Here is a 7,240-nt window from a genome sequence, read left to right on the forward strand (position 1 = left end):
GGGTCCTGCTTTAGAGAGTCAAACAATCGATCGGATCGTTTTCGGGAACGCTTTTAGGATAGAGACGGAAATAACTCACGATAGCGAACTTTTCGGTATAGCTTTAAGGATATATTTCAAAAGCATAAAAACATTTTTTCAATGTGTGAAATCCTAATTTGTACATGGTTTATGCGCCAAGTCTCATTGTCGAAGTTTCTCAGCTGCATACAATGTGGAGATCGTAATTATTGTCTGCAACAGAAATCTCAAATTCTTTTTCCATTTTCATATATTTTCCTTCCATATGAACCTAGAAAAATCCGACAAAATTGTGAAATTTTATATTCTTAGCGAGTTTTATGAAAAACGATTCTGAAGAAGAAAAATATAACCTCAACGCTCGACATGCCCCCCTTGATTCCTTCCACTTTTTAACAATGCTCGCCCATTAATATAGATCGGAAAAATAATCGGTGAAGTTTCTGGGAACGTTCGAAAGTTGCAGAGTTACAGCTGAATTTTACTCGGCTCTTTCGTAGAAAAATGCTTCGTGTACTCTCTTTATAGTTCGCCATTTTATCAAACTCCTATGTTCTCACAACGACCGCACGAATGTGTCCGGATATTCGAGCAAAGTAAACACAATAAAAAAAGCTTTTCTTTGTAAATTGCACGATGGTACAGAACGAAAACGCTCCAGTGCAGATCCGCAGTTTCGGTGCTGATTAAGATTTATTTTTCTGGACGATTCCACATGTCAGGGCGATAATTCTGGTGTTGAAAATTTTGGCCTCAAAATATAATAAAACTCACGCCCGGAGTTCATTTAGATCACAGGTGAATGTCAAAGGAATGGGATTTTTTGTAGAAATGTAGATTTTTTCAATTATTTATTTATCCCTCTATAAAAAATGTGCACAGGACCGTGGCTCGATGTTGTTGAGCAGCATTTGTGAAAGAAAAGTCTCCTCAAGCCACGCTGAATACTCGAATGTGATATTTGTAGAATTTCCCTCAAAGGTTTTTCACTATTAGTTTATCAGGTTTATACTCGGTGTAGGTAAACCCTCGAATTAATTTTCGTTCGGTATATTCGTACGAACGAATTTTAACGAACCTTCTTCTCTGTTGTTGGATCTTCTCGGTTGTTCCTTGGATGGAAGTCACATTTTTTTGAATAACTAATCAATTGAGAGCTCTGCGAGGATCTTGAATTCGAAATAAATGATCTTCAAGCCCCCGGGGGTTTGCTTCCCTTTGAAGTGGAATGCATTCGTGAAAAATAGCTAGAAAAGTGTACTCGAATTAACACTCGTACCAAACACACATAGAAATTGGGCTATGAAATCAAATATAAATGTATTAGACAGTGAATTCACGTTACACATGTAAAATATTTACTATCCTCGATTTCACATTGTTGCTTCTGCAGATTGTTCGTAGGTTTTTACGAGCTCATGCTTTCGCTCTAATTCCACTTGAACAATTTCTGACGACGTTCTGATTTCCCCTGTTCCTGAGAGACCTCTGTAGAGTGATATCGACAGCCCCTTTTTTCCAATGCACTTGATCGTATCGCATTTGCACATCGGACTGGAGAAAGCGTGGAAAGCTTGTCAGAAGGTGTTATGTTGAGGGATTTCCAACGGTTAACACTTTCAGAACTTCAGAACAACTGATGCTTTTTGTTGAACGATCGATTCGCGAGGCTCTGGATGCCTAAGCGATCTTCCAATCGAGCTCTGGCCTCGTTAGAAGTTTTTTATATTGTCGATCGCTTCAGCCACGTGTATGAAGCACGCACTCGTAACTGCGTTGTTCAAAAACATATTTGTCATCCGTTACTCATTATTTCGGGCTGAAGTTGAAAAGTTTAAAAGTACAATAATCGAAGGAATTGAAGCGGGTTACGTTTTTTTTTGTTATTGTTGTTGTTGTTTCTTTATATTAATTAGCATTTGGTACCCGCAATAATTGATATTTATTTATTGCTCAAAATAGAAAGCGAGTCATATTCAAACGAGCTTCAAGTTCGCTGAGCTCCGGTCGATTTTATGCACGACGACTATGTATACTCGTATAAATATGTATATGCGATTGTGAACGCGTCCCGTGTGTATTGTCACGAAACTGGGTCACTCACAAAGCGTGAAAGAAGCTCCTGCGTTCCTCCTCTTCTTCCTTCCCCCGCATCGACGCTTTAGTTTTCATATCCGAATTCTGCTCTTTATCATTCGCTTATGGCGAACGAAATCCTCGCTTCGCATTCTTGTGTGACGAAACCGCGCCAAAGTCGTGCCTGCCAATTGAAATAAAATGTCGCGAACAATTCGTGTGTGTGTGTGTGTGTTAAGGGGACGATCTTTTTTTTATTCGACGAAGAATCGCAGGATCGGGGATTTTAACGTTGTAGCTATTCGCCAAACGGTCATACCATGGTCTTTTCTATTCGACTTTTCACACGTTCTTTCATCAGATTAAACACCATTTTCAGAAAACAAAAACGAAGAAAAGCGAAAAAGGATCGTCGTAAAATTTGCAGTTTTCTGCATGAAAGACTATTTTTTCAAGGATCTCATTTCCGCCGTTGTTTCAACGCGAAAACATTTCGACGCGATGAAGAAAATGGACATTTTTCTGCTTCCGTGTATATGCACCGACGGTAATAAGAGCTCTAAAGTTTTCCTTTACTTGCTCTTATTAGGAAAATAAGATCCGAAATGAAATAAATTCAGGATTACTGAATTTACGAAGTTTAAATACGTAGTAATTGGACTCCGGATGGGGAATGCGAGAGGTGGCGAGAGCGTTGAAATGTAGTCCAGCACTTCGCTGCGCTGTCAGGTATCCTGCTTAATATCAGGAGTTGTTTCCAAACTGTACGTTAAAAAGTCAACATTCCAAGGGCAAAGTTGAGTGCACGAGTTCGAGTTACGAGCTATGACGCTTACAATTGATGCCGTATATTTGGCATAAATATTTATATACGAATAAATATTTGAACATTTCGAAAGATGTGAAGCGAATTGGATCAGAATCATTTTTGAAAGTTTGCTCTCTCGAGAGAGTCACAATTTGAGAGTGGCGTCCAAACCTATGATCCAGCAATTCGCCTACGTTTCTGAGTCACTCGTGTCAGTCATGAAAATATAATTACTGACCCTAGGATCGGTGCTCTATTGCTTTGACTTTTATGACCTATAACCAGAGTCGTTTTCCACTTAATATTTTCAGCTCTAAATTTTGTCTCAGTGATAAGCAGATTTGTTATCAAATTAGCCTCTCCGTTGTTCAATAACGAGTAGAATGCCAGACGAAATCCTTCGTTTCATAAGTTGACGAAAAACCCATTTGAAAAAAACAGAAGAAGTCATGATTTTCATTCAACCGAGGTTGGAATCAACTCCGCTCATAAGTTCTCCAGAATAAAACGTTCCAATGAAAAAATAACGCTGCGAATTAAGTATTGCGTTCATTTTACTCATCGTATAGTCAGAAATTCCAATCCAAAAAGTTTGCGGACATAAAACCAGCAATATTTCAAAACAATTATCAAGTATTTGACAAAAATGGACATCCAGGAAAGAAGAAAAAGTGTTCTACCAGTGATTTATTTATACTTTCATTGTTCAAACGGCGCGACGATTGTTAAATGTATACACATGCACTCGCAGTAGATGTGACACAGTTCTCGAGCATCCCATTTGTATGTATATACGTGTGCACCATATAATATGTACAAGTACACAGAGAGGAGAGTTTGCGAATTGGGATAGTTTCTCATGTTAGTGTGGTGAGCACGCGCGAGTGCATTGGCGAAGGAGGAAGAGATAGGAATGAAGCAAGTGTGAGAGTATTATACCGTGCATAAGTGAACGACGATAGACGCTGCGATGGTGGAGGCCGCTGCGGTAACTTTGCGAAATGGAAAGCTATCTCCAGCAGCCTGGACAGTTCATTACCGACTTTGCATGGTATAGCAGTGGCAATGGAACGTGTATGTGTGTACATGTGTACCCGAAGCGTTAAACTTTAAACTTTTATTTCGAAAACCTCAACTTTTTTCAGCAGTAAAAATGTTTAATCTCGTTTGTTTCGTTTTTTCTTTCTTTCTTTCTTTTTTTTTTTTTTTTCTTCAATGTAGGGAAAAAAGAATCTTTTTATTCTGCAATTTGGCTACTTGCCATTCTTCATTCTCCATATTCCCGAGCAGAAATGACGATCATCATTTTTACTCAGTTATCAAAGCCAATCGTACGATAAAGTCCTGAAAAAAATCGCTTCAAGAAAGTTCCTGTTTGAAAATACGTATCGATAAAACTGTTACGCTACATACCCCGTTATTTTTATGAAATTTCAAAATACATCACTAAATTAGGGGCGGAGATCGCATCAGCAGACGCTTGGGATAAAGGATTATTCGAAGACAGACTCGAGATGGAGGTTGGCGGATTATTCACCGGTATTTCTACTGTACGATAGAAATACTCGAATGAAACCTCGAGCCAATGTGGATACAACGAAACGATTATGGATATCTATTGATAAGGAAAGCACCCGAATGCTCGGACTGGATTTGAATGGTGCTCGATTTGGAGTATTTCAATAACCATTTCATGTTTATTTTTTTTGACAGTCAGACGCACCGTGTTATGTAAATATTTTGTCTATTAATAATGTTGAATATTGAAAAAAATGGTACGTTACACTGAATCTATTGCATCAATTATTACCCAATTTGTGTAATCAAATAACCCAAGGAGAATAGAAATAAGCACAGTATCGAGAGTTAAGGAAATTGAAGAGTTTCGTTCATTTTTGTTTATCTAAATTTTTTTTTTGAACCCTGAAAATGGAATTTTTTTGGAGGGGAAATCTCCACTGAAGTTCAGTCCTTTACCCGGGCAGAGTGTGCGGGACGACAAGAAAGATTTGAATTTTCCGTGTCAAGGGATTCCTATTTTGGCTCCTATCGCACGTGGATCAGTTTGATGATCGGGGAATCCGCAGACTCACCATTTTAGTCTCCTAGAGACTTTTCCGTCAATATCTTGGTTCTGCAATCGATCTGGATAATTTGATAAAGAATATAAAAGCACGTCGTTAGATAGCGCGTATAAAATGGGCGCCTGACAAAAGGAGAGAAAATTGAAAATGAAGTTGAAATTTGTTGGAGTTTTACCGAAATCATCGTTCAAAGAATATTAAAAAAAAATTGTTGCTTGGAAATGAAACTGGACTAACGATGTGACAAATTCAGTGAAAATTCCCAACATGCATAACGAATCTCGACAAAAAATTCGATATCCGATAGATATTTTATCAGTTACCTTCACGTATCAGCTGTTACAAAAATTTGTGGACGGTCTGAATGCGATGTACGGAGCGTTTATTAAAAAATTCGCGGAACTCCCGTGTCAAAAGCCAGCGCCTGGCTGTATGGCTATAACGATTTTGTTGCTTGTATTTAGTCGGAGATTTTTACCATCCACAGCACCGGGCACGTGCACACACATACGTTCATGAAAATACTGCGGATAACATGTTGCGTGCTAACTCAGGCAGAGCATCAAATATTTTTCTGTATATTCTTGCGTAAAGGAAATAGAAGAATGACAAAATTTGGGGCATCGGATATTCGTTCGGTAAAAACCGCGAAAGCGTGGAGGTGCTGGGCGATTTCAATCAACTTCGAAATAAATCGAAAACTTCGGATCGAAGATACATTTCGTGGAGGGTATGACCGGTCTGGATGTTTCCAAACCAGCAGCCTCACTTTCTATATAGTCGATCATTTTTTTTACGCCCTGAAGTTTATCCTATGCAGAAAGAAATCCACTTGTTTCATGAATTTTTGTGAAGTTTATACATTCTCAATATTCCATCCAGGAGCGAATGCTTCAAGCTTCAAACTTTTCAACTCCAGACTGCTCGTGAGGCCAAAAGATGGGAGTTATGCATTTTACTGCGATCAGTGAGTGGGGGGATGTTCCTTTGTGGCCTTTGAACATATTAGAATATGTTCAAACTTTTAATCGTTTGAACATATTCTAATATGGCGATATTTCGATGATCGACTACTTCACACCATTGTACGTTGCTAGTCTTACTCCAAGCTTTTGTTTTTCTCATTAAAAAATAATGATGAACTTTAAAAAGTGTGAAATAATTTTTTTTTGTAAAAAACATAGACTGCCGACCGAAAAAAACTGCTTTACTTAAGAAAATGCTTATAAAATTTGAAAAGTCTAAAATGAAAAATAGATATCGGGATTTTCAAAGTTTACAAATATTTTCTCAAGTGAAGGAGTTTTTTTCAGTTTGAAGTTTTTACGTTTTTTTTTGCATGGAGGTATCAGCACATACTATAAAATCGTCCCAAGAAGCTGACATTTCTTCAATGCTGAAAGATCCTGCTCGATCAGAATCTTACAATGAAAAAAAAGAAATTGTTCATAGAATTAAATTCCTTTTATTGGACGCAAAATTGATAGGTCCAACAAAAAATTGTTTGGCTCATTCTCATCATATTTTACAGTTACCAAATGAATTTGTTTAACAGCATCAAGCATTTTTACTTCGACTGAAAACTTGTTTCCACATTTACAATTAATGTAGTCTTATATAAAAACATTTGGTTTCTCGAAAACATGGTTCTCAAATCAACAACGTATTTTCTCAGTGTATGATTAACTCATCACAACTGATGAGTCTCCATCTGACGACAGAGCTAAATGGCACGAATAAGTCCATATTAGCAATCGTATTTTGTAAGCGTTTGAGCTTATGTTTTGACCGAGGTGTTGAATGAGTGCAGCTTGTTGCTCCGCGTCGCAATAGCGTTGTACGCAAACATTTCAGGTCGCGTACAAGTTCAAACAATTTGGTGTATACCGATAGTGTTAAAAGGAGGCTACGGGGAGTACGAGGTCCAGACCTTCGAGTGTCAAACGATTGATGTATAATGGATTGGGCGGTAATGGGAGTGAGAGGGGGAGAGCGGGAGAGGAAAGGAGCTTTGGGGCAAAATAGCTCGTTGACATTTCATCGATACACGTGTTGTCATGCCCTATTTATAGAAACGGTCAACTCGACATTGCTGTATAAAAAAATCCACGGTTTTCAGAGTGATTCATGGACCAAATTGCTACGTTTATTTGACTGGATCAAAGAATCTAATTGATTATTGAATTCCTCCGAGAGCGAGGGCCCAGGGCCGGGGATATTTTCCAGATTTGTTGCCATTTGCAATCGAGAA

This window comes from Venturia canescens, chromosome 1 (genome assembly GCF_019457755.1).
Source record: "Venturia canescens isolate UGA chromosome 1, ASM1945775v1, whole genome shotgun sequence".
In the NCBI taxonomy this organism is placed as follows: domain Eukaryota; kingdom Metazoa; phylum Arthropoda; class Insecta; order Hymenoptera; family Ichneumonidae; genus Venturia; species Venturia canescens.